At 54.2% G+C, this 15,661-nt stretch overlaps 31 non-coding genes across 31 annotated transcripts; all 31 read right to left on the bottom strand.

Annotated features, from left to right (window-relative positions):
• Window positions 1-163: 163 nt before the first annotated feature.
• Window positions 164-245, bottom strand: Trnal-cag. Its single transcript has one exon. It is a non-coding gene; the product is annotated as a tRNA-Leu (tRNA).
• Window positions 246-325: 80 nt separating this feature from the next.
• On the bottom strand, window positions 326-407 carry Trnal-aag. Its single transcript has one exon. It is a non-coding gene; the product is annotated as a tRNA-Leu (tRNA).
• A 734-nt stretch (window positions 408-1,141) lies between these two features.
• Window positions 1,142-1,213, bottom strand: Trnae-cuc. The gene has a single exon. It is a non-coding gene; the product is annotated as a tRNA-Glu (tRNA).
• A 266-nt stretch (window positions 1,214-1,479) lies between these two features.
• On the bottom strand, window positions 1,480-1,561 carry Trnal-cag. The gene has a single exon. It is a non-coding gene; the product is annotated as a tRNA-Leu (tRNA).
• Window positions 1,562-1,641: 80 nt separating this feature from the next.
• Window positions 1,642-1,723, bottom strand: Trnal-aag. The gene has a single exon. It is a non-coding gene; the product is annotated as a tRNA-Leu (tRNA).
• A 734-nt stretch (window positions 1,724-2,457) lies between these two features.
• Trnae-cuc lies at window positions 2,458-2,529 on the bottom strand. The gene has a single exon. It is a non-coding gene; the product is annotated as a tRNA-Glu (tRNA).
• Window positions 2,530-2,795: 266 nt separating this feature from the next.
• On the bottom strand, window positions 2,796-2,877 carry Trnal-cag. The gene has a single exon. It is a non-coding gene; the product is annotated as a tRNA-Leu (tRNA).
• Window positions 2,878-2,957: 80 nt separating this feature from the next.
• Window positions 2,958-3,039, bottom strand: Trnal-aag. The gene has a single exon. It is a non-coding gene; the product is annotated as a tRNA-Leu (tRNA).
• Window positions 3,040-3,773: 734 nt separating this feature from the next.
• Trnae-cuc lies at window positions 3,774-3,845 on the bottom strand. Its single transcript has one exon. It is a non-coding gene; the product is annotated as a tRNA-Glu (tRNA).
• A 266-nt stretch (window positions 3,846-4,111) lies between these two features.
• On the bottom strand, window positions 4,112-4,193 carry Trnal-cag. The gene has a single exon. It is a non-coding gene; the product is annotated as a tRNA-Leu (tRNA).
• Window positions 4,194-4,273: 80 nt separating this feature from the next.
• On the bottom strand, window positions 4,274-4,355 carry Trnal-aag. Its single transcript has one exon. It is a non-coding gene; the product is annotated as a tRNA-Leu (tRNA).
• A 734-nt stretch (window positions 4,356-5,089) lies between these two features.
• Trnae-cuc lies at window positions 5,090-5,161 on the bottom strand. The gene has a single exon. It is a non-coding gene; the product is annotated as a tRNA-Glu (tRNA).
• A 266-nt stretch (window positions 5,162-5,427) lies between these two features.
• On the bottom strand, window positions 5,428-5,509 carry Trnal-cag. The gene has a single exon. It is a non-coding gene; the product is annotated as a tRNA-Leu (tRNA).
• Window positions 5,510-5,589: 80 nt separating this feature from the next.
• Window positions 5,590-5,671, bottom strand: Trnal-aag. Its single transcript has one exon. It is a non-coding gene; the product is annotated as a tRNA-Leu (tRNA).
• Window positions 5,672-6,405: 734 nt separating this feature from the next.
• Window positions 6,406-6,477, bottom strand: Trnae-cuc. Its single transcript has one exon. It is a non-coding gene; the product is annotated as a tRNA-Glu (tRNA).
• A 266-nt stretch (window positions 6,478-6,743) lies between these two features.
• On the bottom strand, window positions 6,744-6,825 carry Trnal-cag. Its single transcript has one exon. It is a non-coding gene; the product is annotated as a tRNA-Leu (tRNA).
• An 80-nt stretch (window positions 6,826-6,905) lies between these two features.
• Window positions 6,906-6,995, bottom strand: Trnal-aag. Its single transcript has one exon. It is a non-coding gene; the product is annotated as a tRNA-Leu (tRNA).
• Window positions 6,996-8,467: 1,472 nt separating this feature from the next.
• Trnae-cuc lies at window positions 8,468-8,539 on the bottom strand. The gene has a single exon. It is a non-coding gene; the product is annotated as a tRNA-Glu (tRNA).
• Window positions 8,540-8,805: 266 nt separating this feature from the next.
• On the bottom strand, window positions 8,806-8,887 carry Trnal-cag. The gene has a single exon. It is a non-coding gene; the product is annotated as a tRNA-Leu (tRNA).
• Window positions 8,888-8,967: 80 nt separating this feature from the next.
• On the bottom strand, window positions 8,968-9,057 carry Trnal-aag. The gene has a single exon. It is a non-coding gene; the product is annotated as a tRNA-Leu (tRNA).
• Window positions 9,058-10,529: 1,472 nt separating this feature from the next.
• Window positions 10,530-10,601, bottom strand: Trnae-cuc. The gene has a single exon. It is a non-coding gene; the product is annotated as a tRNA-Glu (tRNA).
• A 266-nt stretch (window positions 10,602-10,867) lies between these two features.
• Trnal-cag lies at window positions 10,868-10,949 on the bottom strand. The gene has a single exon. It is a non-coding gene; the product is annotated as a tRNA-Leu (tRNA).
• Window positions 10,950-11,029: 80 nt separating this feature from the next.
• Window positions 11,030-11,119, bottom strand: Trnal-aag. The gene has a single exon. It is a non-coding gene; the product is annotated as a tRNA-Leu (tRNA).
• A 1,473-nt stretch (window positions 11,120-12,592) lies between these two features.
• Trnae-cuc lies at window positions 12,593-12,664 on the bottom strand. Its single transcript has one exon. It is a non-coding gene; the product is annotated as a tRNA-Glu (tRNA).
• A 266-nt stretch (window positions 12,665-12,930) lies between these two features.
• On the bottom strand, window positions 12,931-13,012 carry Trnal-cag. The gene has a single exon. It is a non-coding gene; the product is annotated as a tRNA-Leu (tRNA).
• An 80-nt stretch (window positions 13,013-13,092) lies between these two features.
• On the bottom strand, window positions 13,093-13,174 carry Trnal-aag. The gene has a single exon. It is a non-coding gene; the product is annotated as a tRNA-Leu (tRNA).
• Window positions 13,175-13,908: 734 nt separating this feature from the next.
• On the bottom strand, window positions 13,909-13,980 carry Trnae-cuc. Its single transcript has one exon. It is a non-coding gene; the product is annotated as a tRNA-Glu (tRNA).
• Window positions 13,981-14,246: 266 nt separating this feature from the next.
• Trnal-cag lies at window positions 14,247-14,328 on the bottom strand. Its single transcript has one exon. It is a non-coding gene; the product is annotated as a tRNA-Leu (tRNA).
• An 80-nt stretch (window positions 14,329-14,408) lies between these two features.
• Trnal-aag lies at window positions 14,409-14,490 on the bottom strand. The gene has a single exon. It is a non-coding gene; the product is annotated as a tRNA-Leu (tRNA).
• Window positions 14,491-15,224: 734 nt separating this feature from the next.
• Window positions 15,225-15,296, bottom strand: Trnae-cuc. The gene has a single exon. It is a non-coding gene; the product is annotated as a tRNA-Glu (tRNA).
• Window positions 15,297-15,562: 266 nt separating this feature from the next.
• On the bottom strand, window positions 15,563-15,644 carry Trnal-cag. The gene has a single exon. It is a non-coding gene; the product is annotated as a tRNA-Leu (tRNA).
• Window positions 15,645-15,661: the final 17 nt, after the last annotated feature.

Raw genomic sequence — 15,661 nt, 5'->3', positions numbered from 1 at the left:
GACGCATCTCGTGGAGACGAACGCCAGCAATCATGAGACCAAACTGCGCCGGTGAATCCTGTTGTTACACCACGCACCACTGTGCTACGACAGTTTAAGAAACCGACGCTGCGCTTTTTCCTTCGCGGGAAATCAGTGCTCCTGTTTTCGAGACAGAAAACGTTGGCAGCGGTGGGATTCGAACCCACGCCTCCGAAGAGACTGGTGCCTGAAACCAGCGCCTTAGACCGCTCGGCCACGCTACCTACGCGACGCGGCGGTCACAGGAGCTGCGTTGTACCCCACGAGAACACACCGCAATGGCACAAAAACGAGAAGTAAAAATTGGCAGCGGTGGGATTCGAACCCACGCCTCCGAAGAGACTGGTGCCTTAAACCAGCGCCTTAGACCGCTCGGCCACGCTACCTACACCAGTGTTCCTGGCATTTGTAGAATGCAGTGCACGACACAGCTTCCTGATCTGCTGCGACTGGTTGCTCGAACATCGCACCTCGAACGACTGCCCTTTTCGAATAGAGATTAACTACACAGGCAGCTGCCAGCGCCCTGGTGCGGCGGCATCGCGTGTTTATAAGGAATCGGTAGTGCCACCTGCAGCCTGAGGAACATGAGCACAAAATCAGGAGGGCACCGTGATTTCAATCACTGGGTCACTATCGTCATTGCAGCGACAGCAAGGCAGAACTTTAAAAAGTGCCGTGACCCGGATTCGAGCCTGGGTTGTTGCGGCCACAACGCAATGTCCTGACCACTAGACGATCACGGCCACGGAGCCACCGCGGAATTCAACTCTCGCGACTGCAAGTGGCTGTGCACAGCAAAGCTCGGCCGACTGTGTCTCGCAACAGCTGTGTCAGACGCGGTCTCCATTATATGTATACTGGCAAACGAACGTGCCCGCGCTGATGGACACTGAGCAGAGTGGTTAGCTGCATTCAACCCCCGTGGCAATGTCTTGCAGTCCTCCAAGTCTGTTGACCGCAGGTATGTGCCCGGATAAGAGGTGGACAGATGTCGCATCTCTCTCGCCGTCACTTGTGGCCGCGAATCATATTTTACGTAGTTTTCTGCAAGCGTCAGCGGAGCGTCAGTCGAGCTAAGTCGGGACAAGTCGCATAAGAGGAGCAATAAAATGTGCATTTCCGGTACCGGGAATCGAACCCAGGCCTCCTGGGCGAGAGCCAGGTATCCCAGCCACTAGACGACACCGGATAACGACACAAGCACTCCTCCAACAAACACGGCGAGCGCCCACCCGCTACTTGACGACAACTGCAAAAATTAACGTTTCCACTTCGTAGAACGGCATGCTCGGGACGCATCTCGTGGAGACGAACGCCAGCAATCATGAGACCAAACTGCGCCGGTGAATCCTGTTGTTACACCACGCACCACTGTGCTACGACAGTTTAAGAAACCGACGCTGCGCTTTTTCCTTCGCGGGAAATCAGTGCTCCTGTTTTCGAGACAGAAAACGTTGGCAGCGGTGGGATTCGAACCCACGCCTCCGAAGAGACTGGTGCCTGAAACCAGCGCCTTAGACCGCTCGGCCACGCTACCTACGCGACGCGGCGGTCACAGGAGCTGCGTTGTACCCCACGAGAACACACCGCAATGGCACAAAAACGAGAAGTAAAAATTGGCAGCGGTGGGATTCGAACCCACGCCTCCGAAGAGACTGGTGCCTTAAACCAGCGCCTTAGACCGCTCGGCCACGCTACCTACACCAGTGTTCCTGGCATTTGTAGAATGCAGTGCACGACACAGCTTCCTGATCTGCTGCGACTGGTTGCTCGAACATCGCACCTCGAACGACTGCCCTTTTCGAATAGAGATTAACTACACAGGCAGCTGCCAGCGCCCTGGTGCGGCGGCATCGCGTGTTTATAAGGAATCGGTAGTGCCACCTGCAGCCTGAGGAACATGAGCACAAAATCAGGAGGGCACCGTGATTTCAATCACTGGGTCACTATCGTCATTGCAGCGACAGCAAGGCAGAACTTTAAAAAGTGCCGTGACCCGGATTCGAGCCTGGGTTGTTGCGGCCACAACGCAATGTCCTGACCACTAGACGATCACGGCCACGGAGCCACCGCGGAATTCAACTCTCGCGACTGCAAGTGGCTGTGCACAGCAAAGCTCGGCCGACTGTGTCTCGCAACAGCTGTGTCAGACGCGGTCTCCATTATATGTATACTGGCAAACGAACGTGCCCGCGCTGATGGACACTGAGCAGAGTGGTTAGCTGCATTCAACCCCCGTGGCAATGTCTTGCAGTCCTCCAAGTCTGTTGACCGCAGGTATGTGCCCGGATAAGAGGTGGACAGATGTCGCATCTCTCTCGCCGTCACTTGTGGCCGCGAATCATATTTTACGTAGTTTTCTGCAAGCGTCAGCGGAGCGTCAGTCGAGCTAAGTCGGGACAAGTCGCATAAGAGGAGCAATAAAATGTGCATTTCCGGTACCGGGAATCGAACCCAGGCCTCCTGGGCGAGAGCCAGGTATCCCAGCCACTAGACGACACCGGATAACGACACAAGCACTCCTCCAACAAACACGGCGAGCGCCCACCCGCTACTTGACGACAACTGCAAAAATTAACGTTTCCACTTCGTAGAACGGCATGCTCGGGACGCATCTCGTGGAGACGAACGCCAGCAATCATGAGACCAAACTGCGCCGGTGAATCCTGTTGTTACACCACGCACCACTGTGCTACGACAGTTTAAGAAACCGACGCTGCGCTTTTTCCTTCGCGGGAAATCAGTGCTCCTGTTTTCGAGACAGAAAACGTTGGCAGCGGTGGGATTCGAACCCACGCCTCCGAAGAGACTGGTGCCTGAAACCAGCGCCTTAGACCGCTCGGCCACGCTACCTACGCGACGCGGCGGTCACAGGAGCTGCGTTGTACCCCACGAGAACACACCGCAATGGCACAAAAACGAGAAGTAAAAATTGGCAGCGGTGGGATTCGAACCCACGCCTCCGAAGAGACTGGTGCCTTAAACCAGCGCCTTAGACCGCTCGGCCACGCTACCTACACCAGTGTTCCTGGCATTTGTAGAATGCAGTGCACGACACAGCTTCCTGATCTGCTGCGACTGGTTGCTCGAACATCGCACCTCGAACGACTGCCCTTTTCGAATAGAGATTAACTACACAGGCAGCTGCCAGCGCCCTGGTGCGGCGGCATCGCGTGTTTATAAGGAATCGGTAGTGCCACCTGCAGCCTGAGGAACATGAGCACAAAATCAGGAGGGCACCGTGATTTCAATCACTGGGTCACTATCGTCATTGCAGCGACAGCAAGGCAGAACTTTAAAAAGTGCCGTGACCCGGATTCGAGCCTGGGTTGTTGCGGCCACAACGCAATGTCCTGACCACTAGACGATCACGGCCACGGAGCCACCGCGGAATTCAACTCTCGCGACTGCAAGTGGCTGTGCACAGCAAAGCTCGGCCGACTGTGTCTCGCAACAGCTGTGTCAGACGCGGTCTCCATTATATGTATACTGGCAAACGAACGTGCCCGCGCTGATGGACACTGAGCAGAGTGGTTAGCTGCATTCAACCCCCGTGGCAATGTCTTGCAGTCCTCCAAGTCTGTTGACCGCAGGTATGTGCCCGGATAAGAGGTGGACAGATGTCGCATCTCTCTCGCCGTCACTTGTGGCCGCGAATCATATTTTACGTAGTTTTCTGCAAGCGTCAGCGGAGCGTCAGTCGAGCTAAGTCGGGACAAGTCGCATAAGAGGAGCAATAAAATGTGCATTTCCGGTACCGGGAATCGAACCCAGGCCTCCTGGGCGAGAGCCAGGTATCCCAGCCACTAGACGACACCGGATAACGACACAAGCACTCCTCCAACAAACACGGCGAGCGCCCACCCGCTACTTGACGACAACTGCAAAAATTAACGTTTCCACTTCGTAGAACGGCATGCTCGGGACGCATCTCGTGGAGACGAACGCCAGCAATCATGAGACCAAACTGCGCCGGTGAATCCTGTTGTTACACCACGCACCACTGTGCTACGACAGTTTAAGAAACCGACGCTGCGCTTTTTCCTTCGCGGGAAATCAGTGCTCCTGTTTTCGAGACAGAAAACGTTGGCAGCGGTGGGATTCGAACCCACGCCTCCGAAGAGACTGGTGCCTGAAACCAGCGCCTTAGACCGCTCGGCCACGCTACCTACGCGACGCGGCGGTCACAGGAGCTGCGTTGTACCCCACGAGAACACACCGCAATGGCACAAAAACGAGAAGTAAAAATTGGCAGCGGTGGGATTCGAACCCACGCCTCCGAAGAGACTGGTGCCTTAAACCAGCGCCTTAGACCGCTCGGCCACGCTACCTACACCAGTGTTCCTGGCATTTGTAGAATGCAGTGCACGACACAGCTTCCTGATCTGCTGCGACTGGTTGCTCGAACATCGCACCTCGAACGACTGCCCTTTTCGAATAGAGATTAACTACACAGGCAGCTGCCAGCGCCCTGGTGCGGCGGCATCGCGTGTTTATAAGGAATCGGTAGTGCCACCTGCAGCCTGAGGAACATGAGCACAAAATCAGGAGGGCACCGTGATTTCAATCACTGGGTCACTATCGTCATTGCAGCGACAGCAAGGCAGAACTTTAAAAAGTGCCGTGACCCGGATTCGAGCCTGGGTTGTTGCGGCCACAACGCAATGTCCTGACCACTAGACGATCACGGCCACGGAGCCACCGCGGAATTCAACTCTCGCGACTGCAAGTGGCTGTGCACAGCAAAGCTCGGCCGACTGTGTCTCGCAACAGCTGTGTCAGACGCGGTCTCCATTATATGTATACTGGCAAACGAACGTGCCCGCGCTGATGGACACTGAGCAGAGTGGTTAGCTGCATTCAACCCCCGTGGCAATGTCTTGCAGTCCTCCAAGTCTGTTGACCGCAGGTATGTGCCCGGATAAGAGGTGGACAGATGTCGCATCTCTCTCGCCGTCACTTGTGGCCGCGAATCATATTTTACGTAGTTTTCTGCAAGCGTCAGCGGAGCGTCAGTCGAGCTAAGTCGGGACAAGTCGCATAAGAGGAGCAATAAAATGTGCATTTCCGGTACCGGGAATCGAACCCAGGCCTCCTGGGCGAGAGCCAGGTATCCCAGCCACTAGACGACACCGGATAACGACACAAGCACTCCTCCAACAAACACGGCGAGCGCCCACCCGCTACTTGACGACAACTGCAAAAATTAACGTTTCCACTTCGTAGAACGGCATGCTCGGGACGCATCTCGTGGAGACGAACGCCAGCAATCATGAGACCAAACTGCGCCGGTGAATCCTGTTGTTACACCACGCACCACTGTGCTACGACAGTTTAAGAAACCGACGCTGCGCTTTTTCCTTCGCGGGAAATCAGTGCTCCTGTTTTCGAGACAGAAAACGTTGGCAGCGGTGGGATTCGAACCCACGCCTCCGAAGAGACTGGTGCCTGAAACCAGCGCCTTAGACCGCTCGGCCACGCTACCTACGCGACGCGGCGGTCACAGGAGCTGCGTTGTACCCCACGAGAACACACCGCAATGGCACAAAAACGAGAAGTAAAAATTGGCAGCGGTGGGATTCGAACCCACGCCTCCGAAGAGACTGGTGCCTTAAACCAGCGCCTTAGACCGCTCGGCCACGCTACCTACACCAGTGTTCCTGGCATTTGTAGAATGCAGTGCACGACACAGCTTCCTGATCTGCTGCGACTGGTTGCTCGAACATCGCACCTCGAACGACTGCCCTTTTCGCATAGAGATTAACTACACAGGCAGCTGCCAGCGCCCTGGTGCGGCGGCATCGCGTGTTTATAAGGAATCGGTAGTGCCACCTGCAGCCTGAGGAACATGAGCACAAAATCAGGAGGGCACCGTGATTTCAATCACTGGGTCACTATCGTCATTGCAGCGACAGCAAGGCAGAACTTTAAAAAGTGCCGTGACCCGGATTCGAGCCTGGGTTGTTGCGGCCACAACGCAATGTCCTGACCACTAGACGATCACGGCCACGGAGCCACCGCGGAATTCAACTCTCGCGACTGCAAGTGGCTGTGCACAGCAAAGCTCGGCCGACTGTGTCTCGCAACAGCTGTGTCAGACGCGGTCTCCATTATATGTATACTGGCAAACGAACGTGCCCGCGCTGATGGACACTGAGCAGAGTGGTTAGCTGCATTCAACCCCCGTGGCAATGTCTTGCAGTCCTCCAAGTCTGTTGACCGCAGGTATGTGCCCGGATAAGAGGTGGACAGATGTCGCATCTCTCTCGCCGTCACTTGTGGCCGCGAATCATATTTTACGTAGTTTTCTGCAAGCGTCAGCGGAGCGTCAGTCGAGCTAAGTCGGGACAAGTCGCATAAGAGGAGCAATAAAATGTGCATTTCCGGTACCGGGAATCGAACCCAGGCCTCCTGGGCGAGAGCCAGGTATCCCAGCCACTAGACGACACCGGATAACGACACAAGCACTCCTCCAACAAACACGGCGAGCGCCCACCCGCTACTTGACGACAACTGCAAAAATTAACGTTTCCACTTCGTAGAACGGCATGCTCGGGACGCATCTCGTGGAGACGAACGCCAGCAATCATGAGACCAAACTGCGCCGGTGAATCCTGTTGTTACACCACGCACCACTGTGCTACGACAGTTTAAGAAACCGACGCTGCGCTTTTTCCTTCGCGGGAAATCAGTGCTCCTGTTTTCGAGACAGAAAACGTTGGCAGCGGTGGGATTCGAACCCACGCCTCCGAAGAGACTGGTGCCTGAAACCAGCGCCTTAGACCGCTCGGCCACGCTACCTACGCGACGCGGCGGTCACAGGAGCTGCGTTGTACCCCACGAGAACACACCGCAATGGCACAAAAACGAGAAGTAAAAATTGGCAGCGGTGGGATTCGAACCCACGCCTCCGAAGAGACTGGTGCCTTAAACCAGCGCCTTAGACCGCTCGGCCACGCTACAATTTTGCCGAAAATGGTCGGTGGCATTGCAATAGGAACACGTTTGCGGCTGACCACTATACGAAATAAAAGCCCGGTGGCCGGCCATAACCAAAAACGAGGGAACGTGCTTCCTCACAATCATTTTGACACTACGAATACCGTTCTCAACTTGATAGATATAAGCGGAAGACCACTTTTCTTTCGTAATTGACAAAACTGTGCCATAAGGCATAAGGCTACGAGCTATAGTCTCATTCCTGGTTTCAAACGGAAGATTGAATACTCTAACGTTACGGATACCAAATCCAGCATTCGACACAGTAACATTACTAATTGTCCCATCAGAGTGCTTGAATTTTCGTACACCACCGTTTTCACTTACGAGAGCATCGCACAATTCCGGACATTTTAATTTAACAAACAAAGAGTTCAAGAACGCGTCTAATTGCAATCCTAACACATCACTTTCAGGAATTTTCAAGTCATTTTTCATTCACGAATGAATTTCGAAAGCAGACGGTCGGGTGACGTTTCTATCAAATTCGCACTGGATATTATTATCTCGGTCTTCAGAATCCATGTTAACTTACAGTTCAGCTGACTACAGCAGCGAAGAAACAGGCACCGCGATGAACCGCCGCCGACTGCGAAGCACACGTAAACACCGCCCGACACGCCGGAGCGAGCGCGCGATGTGTTCGGGCCCACGCCTCCGAAGAGACTGGTGCCTTAAACCAGCGCCTTAGACCGCTCGGCCACGCTACCTACACCAGTGTTCCTGGCATTTGTAGAATGCAGTGCACGACACAGCTTCCTGATCTGCTGCGACTGGTTGCTCGAACATCGCACCTCGAACGACTGCCCTTTTCGCATAGAGATTAACTACACAGGCAGCTGCCAGCGCCCTGGTGCGGCGGCATCGCGTGTTTATAAGGAATCGGTAGTGCCACCTGCAGCCTGAGGAACATGAGCACAAAATCAGGAGGGCACCGTGATTTCAATCACTGGGTCACTATCGTCATTGCAGCGACAGCAAGGCAGAACTTTAAAAAGTGCCGTGACCCGGATTCGAGCCTGGGTTGTTGCGGCCACAACGCAATGTCCTGACCACTAGACGATCACGGCCACGGAGCCACCGCGGAATTCAACTCTCGCGACTGCAAGTGGCTGTGCACAGCAAAGCTCGGCCGACTGTGTCTCGCAACAGCTGTGTCAGACGCGGTCTCCATTATATGTATACTGGCAAACGAACGTGCCCGCGCTGATGGACACTGAGCAGAGTGGTTAGCTGCATTCAACCCCCGTGGCAATGTCTTGCAGTCCTCCAAGTCTGTTGACCGCAGGTATGTGCCCGGATAAGAGGTGGACAGATGTCGCATCTCTCTCGCCGTCACTTGTGGCCGCGAATCATATTTTACGTAGTTTTCTGCAAGCGTCAGCGGAGCGTCAGTCGAGCTAAGTCGGGACAAGTCGCATAAGAGGAGCAATAAAATGTGCATTTCCGGTACCGGGAATCGAACCCAGGCCTCCTGGGCGAGAGCCAGGTATCCCAGCCACTAGACGACACCGGATAACGACACAAGCACTCCTCCAACAAACACGGCGAGCGCCCACCCGCTACTTGACGACAACTGCAAAAATTAACGTTTCCACTTCGTAGAACGGCATGCTCGGGACGCATCTCGTGGAGACGAACGCCAGCAATCATGAGACCAAACTGCGCCGGTGAATCCTGTTGTTACACCACGCACCACTGTGCTACGACAGTTTAAGAAACCGACGCTGCGCTTTTTCCTTCGCGGGAAATCAGTGCTCCTGTTTTCGAGACAGAAAACGTTGGCAGCGGTGGGATTCGAACCCACGCCTCCGAAGAGACTGGTGCCTGAAACCAGCGCCTTAGACCGCTCGGCCACGCTACCTACGCGACGCGGCGGTCACAGGAGCTGCGTTGTACCCCACGAGAACACACCGCAATGGCACAAAAACGAGAAGTAAAAATTGGCAGCGGTGGGATTCGAACCCACGCCTCCGAAGAGACTGGTGCCTTAAACCAGCGCCTTAGACCGCTCGGCCACGCTACAATTTTGCCGAAAATGGTCGGTGGCATTGCAATAGGAACACGTTTGCGGCTGACCACTATACGAAATAAAAGCCCGGTGGCCGGCCATAACCAAAAACGAGGGAACGTGCTTCCTCACAATCATTTTGACACTACGAATACCGTTCTCAACTTGATAGATATAAGCGGAAGACCACTTTTCTTTCGTAATTGACAAAACTGTGCCATAAGGCATAAGGCTACGAGCTATAGTCTCATTCCTGGTTTCAAACGGAAGATTGAATACTCTAACGTTACGGATACCAAATCCAGCATTCGACACAGTAACATTACTAATTGTCCCATCAGAGTGCTTGAATTTTCGTACACCACCGTTTTCACTTACGAGAGCATCGCACAATTCCGGACATTTTAATTTAACAAACAAAGAGTTCAAGAACGCGTCTAATTGCAATCCTAACACATCACTTTCAGGAATTTTCAAGTCATTTTTCATTCACGAATGAATTTCGAAAGCAGACGGTCGGGTGACGTTTCTATCAAATTCGCACTGGATATTATTATCTCGGTCTTCAGAATCCATGTTAACTTACAGTTCAGCTGACTACAGCAGCGAAGAAACAGGCACCGCGATGAACCGCCGCCGACTGCGAAGCACACGTAAACACCGCCCGACACGCCGGAGCGAGCGCGCGATGTGTTCGGGCCCACGCCTCCGAAGAGACTGGTGCCTTAAACCAGCGCCTTAGACCGCTCGGCCACGCTACCTACACCAGTGTTCCTGGCATTTGTAGAATGCAGTGCACGACACAGCTTCCTGATCTGCTGCGACTGGTTGCTCGAACATCGCACCTCGAACGACTGCCCTTTTCGCATAGAGATTAACTACACAGGCAGCTGCCAGCGCCCTGGTGCGGCGGCATCGCGTGTTTATAAGGAATCGGTAGTGCCACCTGCAGCCTGAGGAACATGAGCACAAAATCAGGAGGGCACCGTGATTTCAATCACTGGGTCACTATCGTCATTGCAGCGACAGCAAGGCAGAACTTTAAAAAGTGCCGTGACCCGGATTCGAGCCTGGGTTGTTGCGGCCACAACGCAATGTCCTGACCACTAGACGATCACGGCCACGGAGCCACCGCGGAATTCAACTCTCGCGACTGCAAGTGGCTGTGCACAGCAAAGCTCGGCCGACTGTGTCTCGCAACAGCTGTGTCAGACGCGGTCTCCATTATATGTATACTGGCAAACGAACGTGCCCGCGCTGATGGACACTGAGCAGAGTGGTTAGCTGCATTCAACCCCCGTGGCAATGTCTTGCAGTCCTCCAAGTCTGTTGACCGCAGGTATGTGCCCGGATAAGAGGTGGACAGATGTCGCATCTCTCTCGCCGTCACTTGTGGCCGCGAATCATATTTTACGTAGTTTTCTGCAAGCGTCAGCGGAGCGTCAGTCGAGCTAAGTCGGGACAAGTCGCATAAGAGGAGCAATAAAATGTGCATTTCCGGTACCGGGAATCGAACCCAGGCCTCCTGGGCGAGAGCCAGGTATCCCAGCCACTAGACGACACCGGATAACGACACAAGCACTCCTCCAACAAACACGGCGAGCGCCCACCCGCTACTTGACGACAACTGCAAAAATTAACGTTTCCACTTCGTAGAACGGCATGCTCGGGACGCATCTCGTGGAGACGAACGCCAGCAATCATGAGACCAAACTGCGCCGGTGAATCCTGTTGTTACACCACGCACCACTGTGCTACGACAGTTTAAGAAACCGACGCTGCGCTTTTTCCTTCGCGGGAAATCAGTGCTCCTGTTTTCGAGACAGAAAACGTTGGCAGCGGTGGGATTCGAACCCACGCCTCCGAAGAGACTGGTGCCTGAAACCAGCGCCTTAGACCGCTCGGCCACGCTACCTACGCGACGCGGCGGTCACAGGAGCTGCGTTGTACCCCACGAGAACACACCGCAATGGCACAAAAACGAGAAGTAAAAATTGGCAGCGGTGGGATTCGAACCCACGCCTCCGAAGAGACTGGTGCCTTAAACCAGCGCCTTAGACCGCTCGGCCACGCTACAATTTTGCCGAAAATGGTCGGTGGCATTGCAATAGGAACACGTTTGCGGCTGACCACTATACGAAATAAAAGCCCGGTGGCCGGCCATAACCAAAAACGAGGGAACGTGCTTCCTCACAATCATTTTGACACTACGAATACCGTTCTCAACTTGATAGATATAAGCGGAAGACCACTTTTCTTTCGTAATTGACAAAACTGTGCCATAAGGCATAAGGCTACGAGCTATAGTCTCATTCCTGGTTTCAAACGGAAGATTGAATACTCTAACGTTACGGATACCAAATCCAGCATTCGACACAGTAACATTACTAATTGTCCCATCAGAGTGCTTGAATTTTCGTACACCACCGTTTTCACTTACGAGAGCATCGCACAATTCCGGACATTTTAATTTAACAAACAAAGAGTTCAAGAACGCGTCTAATTGCAATCCTAACACATCACTTTCAGGAATTTTCAAGTCATTTTTCATTCACGAATGAATTTCGAAAGCAGACGGTCGGGTGACGTTTCTATCAAATTCGCACTGGATATTATTATCTCGGTCTTCAGAATCCATGTTAACTTACAGTTCAGCTGACTACAGCAGCGAAGAAACAGGCACCGCGATGAACCGCCGCCGACTGCGAAGCACACGTAAACACCGCCCGACACGCCGGAGCGAGCGCGCGATGTGTTCGGGCCCACGCCTCCGAAGAGACTGGTGCCTTAAACCAGCGCCTTAGACCGCTCGGCCACGCTACCTACACCAGTGTTCCTGGCATTTGTAGAATGCAGTGCACGACACAGCTTCCTGATCTGCTGCGACTGGTTGCTCGAACATCGCACCTCGAACGACTGCCCTTTTCGAATAGAGATTAACTACACAGGCAGCTGCCAGCGCCCTGGTGCGGCGGCATCGCGTGTTTATAAGGAATCGGTAGTGCCACCTGCAGCCTGAGGAACATGAGCACAAAATCAGGAGGGCACCGTGATTTCAATCACTGGGTCACTATCGTCATTGCAGCGACAGCAAGGCAGAACTTTTAAAAAGTGCCGTGACCCGGATTCGAGCCTGGGTTGTTGCGGCCACAACGCAATGTCCTGACCACTAGACGATCACGGCCACGGAGCCACCGCGGAATTCAACTCTCGCGACTGCAAGTGGCTGTGCACAGCAAAGCTCGGCCGACTGTGTCTCGCAACAGCTGTGTCAGACGCGGTCTCCATTATATGTATACTGGCAAACGAACGTGCCCGCGCTGATGGACACTGAGCAGAGTGGTTAGCTGCATTCAACCCCCGTGGCAATGTCTTGCAGTCCTCCAAGTCTGTTGACCGCAGGTATGTGCCCGGATAAGAGGTGGACAGATGTCGCATCTCTCTCGCCGTCACTTGTGGCCGCGAATCATATTTTACGTAGTTTTCTGCAAGCGTCAGCGGAGCGTCAGTCGAGCTAAGTCGGGACAAGTCGCATAAGAGGAGCAATAAAATGTGCATTTCCGGTACCGGGAATCGAACCCAGGCCTCCTGGGCGAGAGCCAGGTATCCCAGCCACTAGACGACACCGGATAACGACACAAGCACTCCTCCAACAAACACGGCGAGCGCCCACCCGCTACTTGACGACAACTGCAAAAATTAACGTTTCCACTTCGTAGAACGGCATGCTCGGGACGCATCTCGTGGAGACGAACGCCAGCAATCATGAGACCAAACTGCGCCGGTGAATCCTGTTGTTACACCACGCACCACTGTGCTACGACAGTTTAAGAAACCGACGCTGCGCTTTTTCCTTCGCGGGAAATCAGTGCTCCTGTTTTCGAGACAGAAAACGTTGGCAGCGGTGGGATTCGAACCCACGCCTCCGAAGAGACTGGTGCCTGAAACCAGCGCCTTAGACCGCTCGGCCACGCTACCTACGCGACGCGGCGGTCACAGGAGCTGCGTTGTACCCCACGAGAACACACCGCAATGGCACAAAAACGAGAAGTAAAAATTGGCAGCGGTGGGATTCGAACCCACGCCTCCGAAGAGACTGGTGCCTTAAACCAGCGCCTTAGACCGCTCGGCCACGCTACCTACACCAGTGTTCCTGGCATTTGTAGAATGCAGTGCACGACACAGCTTCCTGATCTGCTGCGACTGGTTGCTCGAACATCGCACCTCGAACGACTGCCCTTTTCGAATAGAGATTAACTACACAGGCAGCTGCCAGCGCCCTGGTGCGGCGGCATCGCGTGTTTATAAGGAATCGGTAGTGCCACCTGCAGCCTGAGGAACATGAGCACAAAATCAGGAGGGCACCGTGATTTCAATCACTGGGTCACTATCGTCATTGCAGCGACAGCAAGGCAGAACTTTAAAAAGTGCCGTGACCCGGATTCGAGCCTGGGTTGTTGCGGCCACAACGCAATGTCCTGACCACTGGACGATCACGGCCACGGAGCCACCGCGGAATTCAACTCTCGCGACTGCAAGTGGCTGTGCACAGCAAAGCTCGGCCGACTGTGTCTCGCAACAGCTGTGTCAGACGCGGTCTCCATTATATGTATACTGGCAAACGAACGTGCCCGCGCTGATGGACACTGAGCAGAGTGGTTAGCTGCATTCAACCCCCGTGGCAATGTCTTGCAGTCCTCCAAGTCTGTTGACCGCAGGTATGTGCCCGGATAAGAGGTGGACAGATGTCGCATCTCTCTCGCCGTCACTTGTGGCCGCGAATCATATTTTACGTAGTTTTCTGCAAGCGTCAGCGGAGCGTCAGTCGAGCTAAGTCGGGACAAGTCGCATAAGAGGAGCAATAAAATGTGCATTTCCGGTACCGGGAATCGAACCCAGGCCTCCTGGGCGAGAGCCAGGTATCCCAGCCACTAGACGACACCGGATAACGACACAAGCACTCCTCCAACAAACACGGCGAGCGCCCACCCGCTACTTGACGACAACTGCAAAAATTAACGTTTCCACTTCGTAGAACGGCATGCTCGGGACGCATCTCGTGGAGACGAACGCCAGCAATCATGAGACCAAACTGCGCCGGTGAATCCTGTTGTTACACCACGCACCACTGTGCTACGACAGTTTAAGAAACCGACGCTGCGCTTTTTCCTTCGCGGGAAATCAGTGCTCCTGTTTTCGAGACAGAAAACGTTGGCAGCGGTGGGATTCGAACCCACGCCTCCGAAGAGACTGGTGCCTGAAACCAGCGCCTTAGACCGCTCGGCCACGCTACCTACGCGACGCGGCGGTCACAGGAGCTGCGTTGTACCCCACGAGAACACACCGCAATGGCACAAAAACGAGAAGTAAAAATTGGCAGCGGTGGGATTCGAACCCACGCCTCCGAAGAGACTGGTGCCTTAAACCAGCGCCTTAGACCGCTCGGCCACGCTACCTACACCAGTGTTCCTGGCATTTGTAGAATGCAGTGCACGACACAGCTTCCTGATCTGCTGCGACTGGTTGCTCGAACATCGCACCTCGAACGACTGCCCTTTTCGAATAGAGATTAACTACACAGGCAGCTGCCAGCGCCCTGGTGCGGCGGCATCGCGTGTTTATAAGGAATCGGTAGTGCCACCTGCAGCCTGAGGAACATGAGCACAAAATCAGGAGGGCACCGTGATTTCAATCACTGGGTCACTATCGTCATTGCAGCGACAGCAAGGCAGAACTTTAAAAAGTGCCGTGACCCGGATTCGAGCCTGGGTTGTTGCGGCCACAACGCAATGTCCTGACCACTAGACGATCACGGCCACGGAGCCACCGCGGAATTCAACTCTCGCGACTGCAAGTGGCTGTGCACAGCAAAGCTCGGCCGACTGTGTCTCGCAACAGCTGTGTCAGACGCGGTCTCCATTATATGTATACTGGCAAACGAACGTGCCCGCGCTGATGGACACTGAGCAGAGTGGTTAGCTGCATTCAACCCCCGTGGCAATGTCTTGCAGTCCTCCAAGTCTGTTGACCGCAGGTATGTGCCCGGATAAGAGGTGGACAGATGTCGCATCTCTCTCGCCGTCACTTGTGGCCGCGAATCATATTTTACGTAGTTTTCTGCAAGCGTCAGCGGAGCGTCAGTCGAGCTAAGTCGGGACAAGTCGCATAAGAGGAGCAATAAAATGTGCATTTCCGGTACCGGGAATCGAACCCAGGCCTCCTGGGCGAGAGCCAGGTATCCCAGCCACTAGACGACACCGGATAACGACACAAGCACTCCTCCAACAAACACGGCGAGCGCCCACCCGCTACTTGACGACAACTGCAAAAATTAACGTTTCCACTTCGTAGAACGGCATGCTCGGGACGCATCTCGTGGAGACGAACGCCAGCAATCATGAGACCAAACTGCGCCGGTGAATCCTGTTGTTACACCACGCACCACTGTGCTACGACAGTTTAAGAAACCGACGCTGCGCTTTTTCCTTCGCGGGAAATCAGTGCTCCTGTTTTCGAGACAGAAAACGTTGGCAGCGGTGGGATTCGAACCCACGCCTCCGAAGAGACTGGTGCCTGAAACCAGCGCCTTAGACCGCTCGGCCACGCTACCTACGCGACGCGGCGGTC

The sequence above is a fragment of the Schistocerca piceifrons genome, unplaced genomic scaffold, assembly GCF_021461385.2.
Source record: "Schistocerca piceifrons isolate TAMUIC-IGC-003096 unplaced genomic scaffold, iqSchPice1.1 HiC_scaffold_623, whole genome shotgun sequence".
Lineage (NCBI taxonomy): Eukaryota > Metazoa > Arthropoda > Insecta > Orthoptera > Acrididae > Schistocerca > Schistocerca piceifrons.
This window is presented reverse-complemented; position numbering and strand designations above follow the sequence as displayed.